Source organism: Prionailurus bengalensis, chromosome B3, assembly GCF_016509475.1.
Source record: "Prionailurus bengalensis isolate Pbe53 chromosome B3, Fcat_Pben_1.1_paternal_pri, whole genome shotgun sequence".
Lineage (NCBI taxonomy): Eukaryota > Metazoa > Chordata > Mammalia > Carnivora > Felidae > Prionailurus > Prionailurus bengalensis.
In genome coordinates, this window is record NC_057355.1 from 21,349,061 (window position 1) to 21,364,801 (window position 15,741).

The 15,741-nt window shown below is 46.8% G+C and overlaps 1 protein-coding gene across 5 annotated transcripts in view; it reads right to left on the reverse strand.

Moving 5' to 3' along the window:
- APBA2 (amyloid beta precursor protein binding family A member 2) overlaps nt 1–15,741 on the reverse strand; it is a 273,865-nt gene that overhangs the window by 220,637 nt on the left and 37,487 nt on the right. For 4 of the 5 annotated variants that reach the window (XM_043554843.1, XM_043554842.1, XM_043554840.1 and 1 more), the window contains exon 2: nt 6,689–6,795. The exons of the other annotated variant lie outside the window; for it this stretch is intronic. The gene's annotated coding sequence lies outside the window, so the exon portion shown is untranslated. The remainder of the gene's footprint in view (nt 1–6,688; nt 6,796–15,741) is intronic. 5 annotated transcript variants of the gene reach the window in all.

Here is a 15,741-nt window from a genome sequence, read left to right on the forward strand (position 1 = left end):
TTCCACATGAGTGAAATCATACGGTATTTGTCTTTCTCTGACTTATTTCCCTTAGCATAATACACTCTAGCTCCATCCACATTGTTGCAAATAGCAAAATTTCATTCTTTTCGATGGCTGAGTAATATTCCATTATGTGTATATATGTGTGTGCATATATATGATATATATATATCATATACATCATATACATATATGTATATATGTATACATGTGTGTATATATCACGTATACATATATCACATACACAAACATACACACACACACACACACATTGATATATATATATCGCATCTTCTTTATCCATTCATCAGTCAATAGACATCTGGGCTCTTTCCATAGTTTGGCTACAAGAAATCCATTTTAACTATAAAGATTCTGGGGTACCTGGGTAGTTCAGTCAGTTAAACATCCAACTTTGGCTCAGGTCATGATCTCACAGTTCTTGAGTTTGAGCCCCACATCGGGTCTCTACTGTCAGCATGGAGCCTACTTCAAATTATCTGTCTCCCTCTCTCTGCCCCTCCCCTGCTCATGCTCTCTCTCCCCAAAATAAATAAACATTTTAAAAAGGAATAAAAAAATAAATATAAATACTCTGATAGGTTAAAAGGAATGGAGAAAGATAAACCATGCTAACTCTAATCAAAAGAAAATTAGAGTACCAATATTAATTTCAGACACAGCACACTTTAGAACAAGGAAAATCATCATGGATAAAGAGGGAGCATTACATAATGATATGTAATTCTATTCAATTATTCAAGAAGATATTACAATCCTAAACAGCTATGCACCTAACATCAGAGTATTAAAATATACGAGGCAAAGATTGATAGAATTGAAAAGAGAGACAAATTCATTATTATAATTGGAGGCTTCACCTTCCTCTGTCAGTAACCGATATAACAAGCAGGCAGAAAATCAACAAACATAGTTCACTCAAACAGCCCTATCAATCAACTGCTTCTAAATGGCATTTATAGAATATTCTATCCAACAACAGCAAAACACACATTCTTCTCAAGCTTGCATGGAACATTCACCTAAGTGTCTTAGCCCACTGGACTGCTATAACAAAATACAACAGACTGGGTGGCTTATAAACAACAAACATTTATTTCTCATAGTTCTAGGGACTAGAAGTCCGAGATCAGGATGCCAGCATGGTCAGGTGTGGGTCCCCTTCTGGGTCTCAGACTTCTCACTGTGTCCTCATACGGCAGAAGGGGATAGGGAGCTCTGTGGAGCCTTCTTCATAAGAATAGTAACCCCATCCCAAGGGCGCTGCCTAATCACCTGATCACCTCCCAAAGATGCCATCTTCTAATACAATCACTTTGGGGGGGTATGACTTCAACATAAGAACTTGTAGGGGCTGGGGAGATACCAATATTATGATCATAGCACAAAAAACGACCACATTTGGGACCATAAGACACACCTTAACAAGTTTTTTTACAAAACAGGTATCATACAAAGTATTTTCTTAGACTAGAATGGAATTAAACCAAAAAGCAATTAACAGGAAGACAGGTGAAATCTCCAAATACCTGACAATTTAACAACACAATTCTAAATAACACATGGGTCAATGAGGAATTACTGACAAATTTTTAAAAAAATTTTAACTAAACGAAAATGAAAATACCAGTTGTCAGAATTTGCAGAAGGCAGCAAAAGCAGTATTTAGAGAAAAATTTATAGCACTAAATGTACACATTAGAAAAGAAGAAAGATCTAAAATCAATAACCTAAGCTTCTACCTCAGGAAATAAGATAACAATTTTTTTAATGTTTATTTATTTTGAGAAAGAGAGCATGCATGCACATGTGCAGGGAAGGGGCAGAGAGACAGGGACAAAGAGAATCCCAAGCAGGCTCCATGCTTAGTGCAGAGCCCAACACAGAGCTCGATCTCATGACAGCGAGATCATGACCTGAGCCAAACTCAAGAGTTGGACACTTTACCAACTCAGTCACCCATGCACCCCGAGATAAAGAACAATTTTAAGTCTAAATCAAGCAAAAGAAATATAGTGAAAGAGTATAAATCAATGAAATCAGGAATATGACAGGAAAAAAATCAACACACTAAAAGTCTGGTTTTTTGACCAAGCTAACCAAGAAAAAGGAGAGAAGACACAAATTACTAACATCAGAAATGAAAGAAATACTGATCCCACAGACATTAAAGGCATAATAAAAGAATACTACAAAGAATTCTATACCCCCAAATTTGATAATTTAGATAAAATGGGCCAATTTCTTAAATGATACACACTACCAGACTCATACAAGGAGAAAGACAAACCAGCTATCTGTGTTAAGGAAATTGAATCAATAATTAATAATCTTCCCCCCAAAATCACGAGGCCCAGATGACTCCTCTTAGGAATTCTACCAAATGTTTAAGTTAGATAGGATACCAATTCTCTACAATCTACTTCAGAAATTAGAAAAGGAAGGAACCCTTCCTGACTTATATCATAAATCCAGTATGACCCTAATATCAAAAACAGATAATTACAAGATAATTACAAGAAAGAAAACTAGAGACCAGTATCTCTCATGAATACACACCTAAAAATCTTCAACAAAGTATTAGCAAATAGAATCCAACAATATCTGAGAAGAATTATGTATCACAACCAAGTGAGATGTATTCCAGGGATGCAATGTTGGATCAACATGAGAAAATAAACTAATATAAGCCATCACCACACAGACAAAAGAAGAAAAAATATATGATCATATTAATTGATGCAGAAAAAGCATTAGACAAAAGACAACACCAATTCCTGATTTAAAAAAAAAAATTCACCAAATTAGTCATTGAGGAGACCATCCTTAGCTTGACAAGAGGAAATACAAATCAAAACCACAATAAGATACCACTTTACACCCGGATGGTTGGCCATCACTTTAAAAAAAAAAAAGAAAGAAAACAATAAGAGTAGGTAAGGTTGAGGAAAACAGGAACCCTCACATCCCGCTGGTGAGAATATAATAAAGCAGTAGTGGAAAACACATTGGTGGTTCCTCAAAAATTACCATGTGATCCAGCAACTCCACTCCTAGGTATATACACAAAAGAACTGAAAACATGTATTCAAATACCTGTACACACACGTTCATAATAGCATTATTCATAACAGGCAAAAGGTTGAAACCACCCAAATGTCCATCAACAGATGAACGGATAAACAGGACGTGGTATATAAACATACAATGGAACAGTACTCAGTCGTAAAAGGAATGAAGTTCTGATACCTGCTACAACTTGGATGAACCGCATAAACATTGTGCCAAATCAAAGTCCATTTGGGCTGCTGTAACAAAGTACCAGAGATTATGTGGCTTGTAACAATAATTCTCACAGTTCTAGAGGCTGTGACACAAAAGGTCACATACTGTATTATTTCTAACTGTATAGGAAACATCCATTATAGGTAAATCCACAGAGACTGAAAGCTGAGTGATGAGGTTGGGAGGGTGGGGGAGAGGGAATGGAAACAGAACACTTAACAAACATGAGCATTTCCTTCTGAGATGATGAAAATGTCTTGGAACACAATCGAAGGGATGGATCCCCCACGACACAGGAGAGGCATTTAATGTTACTAAACTACACACGTTAAGCTGGTTACTGGTTAATTTCTGTTATGTGAATTTTATCTCAGTTTTTTAACAATGTAGATAACATCATATTCAATGGTGAGAAACTAGAGACTTTCCCCCTAAGATGGAGACCAAGGCAGAAAGAGAGAGAGGAAACAACAACAACAACAACAACAACAACAACAACAACAACATCCAAACACTGCAGGGCACTCAGGATGTTGACAGAAAATCATGTGTTGGATTTGTCAACACTGGGTGTTGGTGACCTGGATGAGAATTCTCAGTGGGATGAGAGAGTGGGAAGCCAACCAGGGTAAGCTAAAGAACAATTGGACTGACTTCTGGTGTTTAGGAAACAGGGTTAGAAACCTTTCTTCATCTTCTCTTGAAACTGCTCAAAAACAAAAGGAGAGCCAGAAACATAAATAAACACCATACCTGCTAATCAGAAACTGAATTTTTTCAGATCTAGGGGATGTGTTTTAACTGTCTCCTGATTTAGTCTATCCTGACTGATACACGTTTTATAGGGATATAACCCAAAATTATGAAATAACTATACTGGTTAAATAGAGCATCCCTACGAAATGAAAACTGTGAGTTAAAATCATTTCCACCACCATAGGGAGTTCAGAAATAAGAGTGCATGCATAATCTTTACAAACGTGTGATAAATCGCAGAAGAAACAGCTGAAAGCTGGAAGCGGTGGTCCACAGGGAGCAGGATAGGGCAGGGGTTGCGTGGGGATAGTAGGAGTAATAGCCAAGAATCTGCTGTTTTTTCACAAACCTTACAGAACTCCTGACTTCTTAAAACATGTATATGTATAGGATATCGATAAAATAAAAATAATATTTGAAAAAGCGAACCCAGGGCTGTCAGGGGGGCTAAGGGAAGGTGGGGCATGTCATGTCACAGCCTGAAAGGACCTGGCCAAGAATGCTGTGTAAGCACACCTGTGCACAGGGCTGGGTCCTAGCTGCCTCAGTTTCCACAGCACCCAGAACAGGACCCAGCATAGTGTTGGAGGTGTGGCTGAGGCTTTGGAACTGCAGCCGTGATTTTAAATCCCAGCTCTGGCACTTTCCAGGTCTGTGCATGTGAGCAAGAACCTCACTTTCCTCCCTGGCCTTCAGCGAGCATTCAGGGAGTCACTCTGTGTGGCTCCCCCAGCACAGTGCCTGGCCCACTATGCACAGAACAAATAGTGCTCTTACTGCTTTTAAGTTCTCAACGTATACTTGAAGGAGCTGCCATGCTGCCAGGTTGAGAGGCAGGAGGGAGACATAATGGGGTGGGTCAGGATGTTTCCCGAAAGACGGTGTAAAGTGGGGTTGGCACTGAGCTGCTCAGTGGGGTCTGGATTAGGGACCAGATGGTGGAGAGTGAAGCACAGCAAGGCTTTGGGGGGAGGGCAGAATGGGAGCCAACGAAGGTGCTGTATAAAAACCGGGGGCCGGAAGGCCAGGCAGACTGGCCACTGAAGGACGGAACGTGGGCTGGGAGCTGTGGCTGGCTGTATGCTGCACTTGGGGACCCTGCTAGGAAAAGGTCTCATGTGGGATGATTACACAGCTGTTGATGTCCCCTCCCCTTTGCAGGACAAGCTGGGCCGCTCCACTGACCAGACCCCACAGGCACCTGGAAGATGGGCCCTGTCCTGGGAGGGGACTTGCTATGGGTTGAATTATGGCCCCCGAGGCAATATTCAAGTCCTAACCCTCAGTAGCTGTGCATGAAACCCTAATTGGAAACAAGGTCTCTGCAGGTGATCATGAAGATGAGGTCATTGGAGTGGGCCCTAATCCATTTTGAGTGGTGTCCTTTTAAAAGGGGGAAATTGGGGGGCACCTAGGTGCTCGGTGGGTTAAGTGTCTGACTTGTGGTCTCAGCTCAGGTCATGATCTCACAGTTCGTGAGTTCGAGTCCTGCGTCAGGCTCTGCACTGACAGTGTGGAGCCTGCTTGGTATTCTCTCCCTCCGTCTCCCTCTCTCTCTCTCTCTCTCTCTCTTCCCTTCCCCCACTTGCTCACTCTCTCTCAAAATAAATAAATAAACTTTAAAAAAAAATAAAAAGGGGAATTTTGGACACAGAGATAACGACGCAAGGAGAAAGCTATGTGGGGGTTACAATTATAGCAGCACAAGTCAAGGAAGGCCAGAGACTGTCAGCAAACTACGAGAGCTGGAGAGAGGCCTGCAACAGACTCCCCCTCGCAGTCCCCAGAAGGAGCCATCCCTGCCAACACCTTGATTTTGGACTCCAGAACCATGAGAAAATAAGCTTCTGTTGTTTAAGCCACCCAGTCTGTGGTACTTTGTCACAGCAGCCCTAGATAGCTAACACAGGCTTGCGGCTCTCACTGCCAACAGGTGACACCCTCAGACACAGCCTTATCACAGGCTGTGTATCACAGACACACTCAGTCACAGCCTGAGTGCCCGGCTCCATCCACCTGGGGAGACTTTCCACAGTGGCCCCCAGTCCCCAAGCTGCCCTGCCCCCTCCTGGTGACCCTGGAGAGAGCCCCTAATGGCAGGACCTCAGGTCAACCACCTGGGTCGATGAGTAGCCTGGAGTTGGGCAGGGTTGGGCGGGGAGACCCTGCTCACATCCTGCTGGCCCTGTTGCACTCCCAGGGAGAGCCACTCACTTGGATGTCCCTGGCCCATGTGCACCTAACTGGAAGGGGGGCTGCCTGGGGAGGCAACACAGTGCCACGCAGAACACAGTGCAGCAGAAAGCACCCTGGTGAGTCTGATAGGGGACACAGGCGGGGTCATAGGAAACAGTCTACTGTGTGGCCACTGGTCCTCTAGGGACACCCTGGACTCCCTCTTGCCTTTTTCTGCAAAATAAAGGTAAATTTGTAAAAACAGAAAGCAATGAAAAATTTTAGTGTAGGTGCATTTAAGCTTTTCTTAGAGAGAGGTGGGGGCCACAGGACACAACGCTGTTCTCTCAGCTCCCATTCAGCACGGGAGCCGAGGTGTATACGAAACGGCAGGTGGGGCCCAGCACAGTGGTGACTATCACCCAGTGAGTGGTGAGGTCCTACTCACTCGCAGTCGCCAGGCCCAAGAGGACTCTCAGCCATCCGCAGGACGGTCCTGGCCTCAGAGGCTGGTTTGCCCACACGGGATTCAGCAAAGCTTAAATCTTCCAGAGACTGAAACAAGAGAACACAAATAGGGTATCAATGGGCTGCAAGCAAGCTGCTTATGTATGAACACATGGCAGCTCTCTTATCTGAGCGACGGACCACACGTTTAAAAAAAAGAGGCTAACAGCTCCTGCACCGAAACGTCAAAGGCGGCTCGGAACTGTGGGATCAGAACTCCAAGGTTCTGCAGAACAGCTGAACATTTTGAAAATCAAAGAGCTGCAAATAGATCGTGAGTCTCTCCAAGTTTTCAAGTGAGCCCTCCTGCTCATTCCCAAAGGTCAGCATACACAGACAGCTAACGATTTTGAGGCCACCAGCGGCCGGGCCTCGGTAGAAAAGAGTGGGGAATGTATTTCTCTAACCCTTTTGGAAGAAGACACGGGAAAACCTATAGCATTAATATTTCAGGTTTCACTTGCTCTAACAGGAAATGAAGCACATTCTTCAAAGTTCTGTTTCCAATTTGTTTTCCAAAGAAAACAAATGTGTAGCATTTTGCTACACAGAACACAGAGCTTTGTGTCACCTGCATTATCTTAAAATCGTATGTGACATACATGGCTTGGAGTTCTACAAAATACACTGAACAAAGCCTTTTCAAAGACAGAGTGATTATATATGCACATGTGGGGGGCACAGTGCAAGTCATCCCCTGTGCAAGTGACATCATTTCCTCCCTGACACATGGGGGCGCAGCGTCCAGCCTGCAGCCTACAGACCAGGGCCACCCTGGCATGGGCCATTGCCTGGATCTGTGCAAGGAGCTGGAACTCTGCCTCTTACAGCCTGGGAGGACTAAGGAACCTACCCATGCCTCAGTTTCCCTACTTCAGAGGAGGATGGGAGCACTAAGATATTGGGGATCAGGCCTCACCTCCAGCACCAAGACCTTGGTCTCCCTATCATGTCAAATGAAGGCACCGACCCCCATGACTTACAAGGTTCCTTAAGCTTTTTTTTTTTAATTTTTATTTTTTTTTTAGTTTATCCATTGTTTGAGAGAGAGAAAGAGAGAGCAGGAAAGGGGCAGAAAGAGAGGGAGAGAGCATCCTAATTAGGCTCTGCACTGTCAGCACAGAGCCAGATGCAGGGCTCAAACTCACGAACCGTGAGATCATGACCTGAGCTGAAATCAAGAGTTGGACACTCAACCAACTCAGGCACCCTAGGTTCCTTGATCTTCAATGTCGATGGCTGGTGCCATGTTCCCTGTCCACAGAACAAGCCATCCAGCTGAAGGTCTCCTAAATCCAAACATGGAGCCCACCCCCAACCATGGGCCCACTCCAATACCGATGGACGAGGGCATCACTGTCCATGCAGGTAACAACCAGGCCAAACCACACCTGTGCCTGCCCCAACCACAGCCAGGGACACTAATGGGGTGCATGGAGGCATGATACTACATGACATGGTCATTGACTTGACCACAGCATGCAAAGCAGCCAGCTCCCAGGCCTCAGCCTTGACCACTGCTTCAGTCTCCCCTCATCATTCCCCAAGGCCCCATGCCACTGGGGCTTCACCCCTTTCCTGCCAGTGTTCGAGTCATTCCTTTTTTTGTTCCTCCAGAATCTTATTGACAAACTCCTATTCACTCTTCAAAACCCAACTGGGAAAGGCATCCCTGAACTTCAGTAGTAAGCACACTCTTCTCAGTCTGTCCGGTTTCTGCAGTTTTCATTCTCAACCATATCCCCTGCTCCCTCTAGGAGCCTACCTGGCCTCATGAAGGCAGCACTCCAGACTACAGATGCCACAGCAGCCAGCAAACCAAGGACACGGGCCTCAAACACAGCCTTCAAGAAAGGGGAGGGTCAATGCAAGGAGATACAAAGACCGGGAAAGGGCTCTGAACGGGAGCACTGGGTTGGGGTCACAGACACCAGCCACAGCAGAAGCAGTGAAACATGCCACTGAAACCATACTGAGCACTCAACACCAAGCTCTGAGGCCACCAGAAGTTTCTGACTGTGGAGGGGGGTTATCAGGTCAGTTTGGTGCAGGATGACCTAGGAAGAGAAGGGCTCATCCACGAGTCCCCGGAAGAAATGCAGAGGTCCCTATAGGGGTCAGACTTGCAAAGTCCCTTGGAGAGAAGTCCCCCAAAGGGTATGTTTATGGAGCCATTCAGAAAAGGCTGCACAGAAAAGCTCCTTCATGACTTCCCCCTGCTCTCCATGACTCCAGGCCCTGCACTCTGTATGGAAAGCCTCATGCCAGCCCCCAGAGCTGCATAATTACCACACTGCACAAAACTGCCTTTCACCAACCTGCTAACCGCCATGAGCCATAGGCTGCCATGTGCAGCATGTCCCTGAGGCTAAAAATACAACGACCTTCTCAGGGACACTCCTCCTCCAGAGGCCATCCACAGAGGTGGAGGTGAGGCTGCCTGGGAACCAAAGAGTCTTTCTTGGTTGCTTATCTCCCTCCATTCAAAAGCCAACTGTGGAGCCAACCTACTATGTGCCCAGGTTGGGTCCTCAGCTCTCTGCCTTCTGCAATGTCTGGCAGACGACCCTCCCTGGTAAGAAACAGGTGACACTGTGCCCCTCCCCACTGCCCCCTGCCCTACACTCAGCGGCTCACAAGGCTCACCCAGAAAGAAGGTTCACAAGGAAATAGAAAACACTCCAGAAACTCATATATCCCCCCAGTCGCGAACTGACTGGGAGTAAAGTTCAACGGTGCCCTCCATGACTCCTCTTCAACCCCAGAAAGAATACGGGAAGACACGGGGGTAGACAGGCATGCCAGGCCAATGCTAGTGCTCTGCTCCTGACAACCAGCCAGCTTGGTCCACCTCACAACGAATGGTGACTGGTGGGATGAAGTGACCCTGCTGTGAACAGACAAGCTAGGGCTGGGCCGGCACAGGGAAGCTGCCTGGCCTGTTGGGAGGGACACGATGCTGGCAATGTCACACCCAGCTCCACCAGGTCCACCCTGACACTGGGCCCCTGGACAGCAGAAAAATGACCAAACGCAGGAAGGCAGAGCTCACAGGGTCAGGCCTGTCCCCAGGGTCAAGGGCAGCCCTAACCTTTGTAGCCTGCTAGAGTCACTTCTTGCCTCTGGCCCTCTATGTGTAGTGGCTGGACTGCCCATTCCTGCCCCGCCCCTGCTCACACTTCAACAGACCACTGTGCACAGAGCATATTGTCTTCTCTCAGTCAGAGGAAGGTCCCACCATGTCCCCTCCCCCAGGCCAACAGCGCAAGTGAGCTTGATGAGGCCTTTCTCCACCCAGTCCCTAAAGAATCTGAGACAGAAAACACCCAGATGACCAACAGGTACATGAAATGCTTCACATTGCTGATCATCAGAGAAATGTAACTCGAAACCAGAATGAGATATCACCTGACACCTGTCAAAATGGCTAGTATCAAAAAGACAGGAAATAACAAGTGTTGATGAAAATGTGGAGAAAAGAGAACCCTTGTGCACTGTTGGTGGGAAGTATGTTGGTGGAGCCACTGTGAAAAACAGTGTGAAAGTTCTTCAAAAAATTAAAAATAAAACTCCCATTTGACCCAGCAATTCCACCAGCAGGTATTTATCTGATGAAAATGAAAGACTAACCCCAAAAGATATCTGCACTCTTATGTTCATTGCAACATTATTTACAATAGCCAAGATATGGAAGCAACCTAAGTGCCCACTGACAGATGAATGGATAAAGAAAACATAGTAAAAAAAGTGTATATATACACACAGTAGAATATTATTGAGCCATTAAAAAGGGGGTGCCTGGGTGGCTCAGATGGTTGAGCATCCGACTCTTGATTTTGGCTCAGGTCATGATCTCACTGTTGTGAGATTGAGTCCCATGTTGGGTTCCACGCTGCGCATGGAGCCTGCTTAAGATTCTCTCCCTCCCCCCCGCCGCCTCTCACTCCCCTCTGTCTCAAAAAAAGTAAAATTAAAATTAAATTAAGCATTTAAAAACAGGAAATCCTGACATTTGCAACAATATGGATGGACCTTACCAGCATTATGCTAAGTGAAATAAGTCAGACAGAGAAAAACAAACACCATATGATCTCGCTTATATGTGGAATCTAAAAAAAACAGAAACTAACAAACAAAAACCCTGAATTCATAGATGCAGAGAACAGATTGGCAGAGAACAGAATGCCAGAAGCAAGGGATGGGGGTTGGTGAAATGCGTGAAGTGGGTCAAAAGATACAAACCCCCAGCTATAAAATAAGTCCTGGGAATATGATAGAGACCATGATGACCGTAGTTAATAATATTGTATTGCATATTTGAAAGTTGCTTAGAGAGTAAATCTTAAAAGCTCTCATCACAAGGAAAATAATTTTGTAATCATGTGTGGTGATGGCTGTTAACTAGACTTAATGTGCTGATCATTCCACAATATATACAAACATCAAATCATTGCTCTGTATACCTGAAACTAATATAATGTTATATGTTAATTATACCTCAACTTCAAAAAAAAAATCTGAGAAGGAAAAAAGATTAAACCTAGATCTGAGAAGATAGAAATGAGAATGTACAGACCAGGGACAGGGACCCAGATATGCAAGCCAGAAGGTTCTGCCCTGAGGCTCTGCCCTGCACAGACACCGCCCAGCCTCCAGGTGGCAAACAGCAGCCGGGGCAGCCATATCCTCCTCACAGCCCTCAAGCAAATGGCACACAGCCCTGGCAGGTATCCTGACACAGCCCAGTCAGTGTCCAAGAAGCCCTTCATATTTCCTCTACCTCCAAGAACCAGAAAATCAGGGGCTGCTGTAGGTGTCTGTCTGGGAAGCCAAACATGGGTCCGCTGATAGACAGAACATGGAGAACTTGTTCTCAACATCTCCCAAAGCCTTCCCATCTCAGCTGATGGCTACTTCCTTCAAATTGCTTAGGCTGAAGCCTCAGAGCCATCCTGGGCCCTTCACCTTCCCTCGCCCTCACACTAATCAGGGAAATCATGCTGGCTCTACCTCTGAAGTCAACACAGACTCCCAGCACTGCTCCCCCATGACCACTAATGCCTGGGCTGAGCCCCCATGCCCTGTATGGCTGTATGGCACCTAACATCTCATTGCCTCTATGCTGGACCCTGCAAATCTAGCCCTGGTGCACCAGACCAAATGATCATCCCCAGTGATAAGTCCTCACCACAGTCTCTGAGACCTTACACAATCTGGCATGCATCCCTTCCACCACCCCTCGTGACCTCTCCCTCTATACCTGTGCCCTCGCTCATTCAGCACCAGCCACCTGGCCTCCTTGCTCTTCCCTCGAAGATAACAGACAGATGGTACCCCAGGGCCTTTACAGGCGCCATGCCCCTGGCTATCCACATGGCTCCCTCCATGCTGCTGCTCATACCTTACTCTCCCTAACCACCCTACTTAAAACCACAATACCATCCACCAGCCTTCCCCGGCCTCCTCCCCTGCTTTATGTTTCTCCATAGCTATTGCCACCATCTAATACCTGATATGTGTCTTTTATTTATCTTGGTTATTGCCTGCCTGCCCTCCCTGGAAAGCCAGCTCTATGAAAGCAGATTTTTTCAACCAACATTCAATAAAAACACATGGAATGAATGAATGAGTACATCCTCCACCTAAGAAGAAAGCAGGACATGCATATGCCACAGCCAGCACCAAGTGGCCCAGAGAGCTGATGGGGACACAGCACTGCTGCCCACTTCAGTGACAATGACATGACTCCAGCACCGCCAAGCAGCCCAAAAGGAAGAAGAGGAAGCCCTTCTTGGGTCCAGATAAGCCCCAAAAGGATGCTACCTAGAGCCTAGAGCTGGAAGCACCAGCTCCACCCTTTCCTTTTGCAGGTGAGGAGCCGAGGCTCAGAGGCCAACACAGACCCTCCGCGCCCCATCCCAAGCTTTGCTGTAGTCTGCGCCTTGACGCCGGTAGCAGTGAGCACAGGGCCCAGACCCAAGGCTGGCCACAAGCACCCCCAGAGGCAGTTGCAGAGTGGTGAAGAGCCCATCTGGAGCCAGACTGCCTGGGCTTGCTTCCTGAGAATCCCAGCAAACTATTTAACTCCCCCGGCCCCTCCTGTCCCATCTAGAACATGGGGGACCTCAGACATCTCAGAAAGAACATTAACATGCACCAAACTGCCCAGAGCAAGATCAGCCAGGGATAAGTAAGCACTGTGACACTCTAAAGCAACACCTTCAATACGAGGCTGCCCTGGGGCATGGGGAAATGAGAAACGAGAAAAGCACCCTGAAAAGATGGAGAGGAACTAGAACTTTAAGCAAAATAATGAGAGGAAATAGAATTAAATGGTCCACATATCTAATGGCTCTGTCCTCAATACCCTCCCAGAATTCTCCTTACTGATCTAACGTGAGCATGCTCCACAAGGTCTTCTAGAGAACACTTTGCAGACAGGAAACACCAAGATTCACCATAATTTTCCTGAAAAAAAAAAAAAAGTTCTTCCTATGATGGTGTGGAGTAGGGGGTCTGGAACGGTAGTCCTGGCTCGAGTCCATGGCTGGATGACAAGAGCCTACTCCCTGTTGCTGGGCTCCCAGACACAACCCACAACAGATAAACCCAGACAAAGACAGGCACCTCCATGTCCTGCTTTCTCAGGAAGGGCAAGCTGGGTAGAGAAATGACACCACCCTGTGCCCTCATGCTCCAATGCTCTGCAGAGCCCTGGTCTCCCAGAGCACAGATAAGTAAACGGGACTTGAGTCCACCCCAGCCAACAGCTGGCAGGCAGAGGGGTGCTCCCTAGCTTTGGGGGACCATGCTGGGCACTGGCTTCAGGGAAAGTCTAGGGTGGCCACTTCTGCAAGACTAGCCATGGGGGCGTAGGGCTGTGCTCTCAGGTGGAGTCCAGGCCCAGGACAAAGGTAAAGGGGGTCCACTCCCCTTCACAAAATTTCAAACCCACAGGTACACCCCACCTCAATGGTGCCACACTAGGAGTCAAGGTGTGTTCTAAAAACATCTGTGCCTGGAAAGGTACTCTGCTCTGCTACATGTGACAATGGCCATATAAGGCCATATAGGTCTGCCATATGCAGACTCCTAAGGCAGCAGGGCCACCCAGTCAAGTGAGTGGGATCAAAAAAAAAAAAAATCAGGATCGACTGTGAAAGACCCAAAATGGTGACTTTGTTTTTGTTTTTGTTTTTAATGTTTATTTATTTTGAGAGAGAGAGAGAGAAAGCATGAGCAGGAGAGGGACAGAAAGAGAGGGAGACACAGAATCCAAAGCAGGCTCCAGGCTCCGAGCTGTCAGCACAGAGTTCGACGCAGGGCTCGAACCCACAAACCATGAGATCATGACCTGAGCCCAAGTCAGACGCTTAACCGACTGCGCCACCCAGGTGCCCCTAAAATGGTGACTTTGGAAAGCAGTGACCACAGGCTCCATGTATCTCACAGAGTGGTGCCGGGGGTGAGAGGGATAGCAAGACACAGGCCCCAGCAGAGAGAGCAGAGGGGCACACAGTGGTTTAGGGCAGAAGGATCAACACAAATCCAACCCACTGGCCCAGAGTGGAGGGTCCTGGTCCTTGTCAGGGAGCCCCTTGTCCTGCAAAATACACCAGGGAAGGCCCGCCTTCCAGGAAAGACTCCAGGTCCATCTGCCCAGCAGGAAGGAAGCCAATGAGTCTAGAGCCTCACCCCCAGGGAGTCAGCACAATAGCCCTGAGGGAATTCTATTCTTATCCTGCACGACCAGGCCAGCAGAAGCTAAGGAAGGGCAAGTAAGTCACTTGCTCAGGGTGGTAGGGCTAAGTTCCAGGAGAAGTCAGGGCCCACTGACTTCTCGGGGCCCAACCCTGGGGTGACCACATTCTGAAACCCTCTCTTTTCTTATGCCCACTGTGCTGCCTTCCATCTGGGCATCAGACACGTAGCATCCAATGCAAGATATGATGATGTGGCCACACTGAAGCACTTGTAGGTATACTGTTGTACTTTGCCAACTTTTGAGAGTGTTATCATTTTGTTTTATGCCAAAAGGACACTTCTCTTTGACTGTCACAAAAATCTCAATATGATCAAACAGGGTAAGTAAGATGATGGAAATCCCACTAATTGTGTAAAAATTCTCCAAATGGACTAGATTTTTTGCCTACTATATGAGGTATTCTTAATTTGATGGATCTGAATTGGGAGGAAATTTGAGGGGAATCTGGCACCTGACTGGATCCCCAGATAAGTAAAAACTAGAAATAGGTGCTAAGCCCCCAAACAGCTCCCTCAACTTCTGGTTGGGTCACCACACCTGCCACAGGAAGCTGATGCCCCTGAACTGCACCCCAGGCCTGCCATGACTTCAATAGTCTACAGCTGTGGCTGGGTGGGCTGTCCTTTGATGCATGTGCAGACACCAAGTACAGGACCATGGACTGAGACCCATCTAAGCTGAGCACTCCCTCGTGTGTAACTCCAGCTGAGTTCTCTGGAAGTCCACACCGGCCATCCACCTCTCAGGACCTCCAATGCATGTCTAACAGGCATCTTGACCTCAGCATGTCCAAGGTGGGCCAAACTTTCCCTGCAAAAGATCCAGCTCCACCCACAGCCTCCCCCACTCCCAGGTGATTACAACTCATTGCCCAGTTGGGGACACCCTTGACTCCTCTCTCACCAGTGCCCAGTACTGGCTTGAGCTTCAGGTGCCTCCAGAGCTCTACCTCCTCTGATCCTCCCCACCACCCTCCCCAGCCATGGCCTCCATGATCTTGTGCCTCCTAACAGGGCTGCCTGCTGCAACCCTCACTCTATATAGCACCCTACCTTAGCGGCCAGGGTGGTCCTGAAACACAACACAGAGGAACTACATAGTGTCTCAGTTAAGCTTGGGCTACTAAAACAAAGTACTACAGACTGGGTGGCTTAGCCACACAAATTTATTTCTCACAGTTTTGGAGGCTGGAAGCCTGAGATCAAGGTGCCAGCACGGTCAGGTTCTAG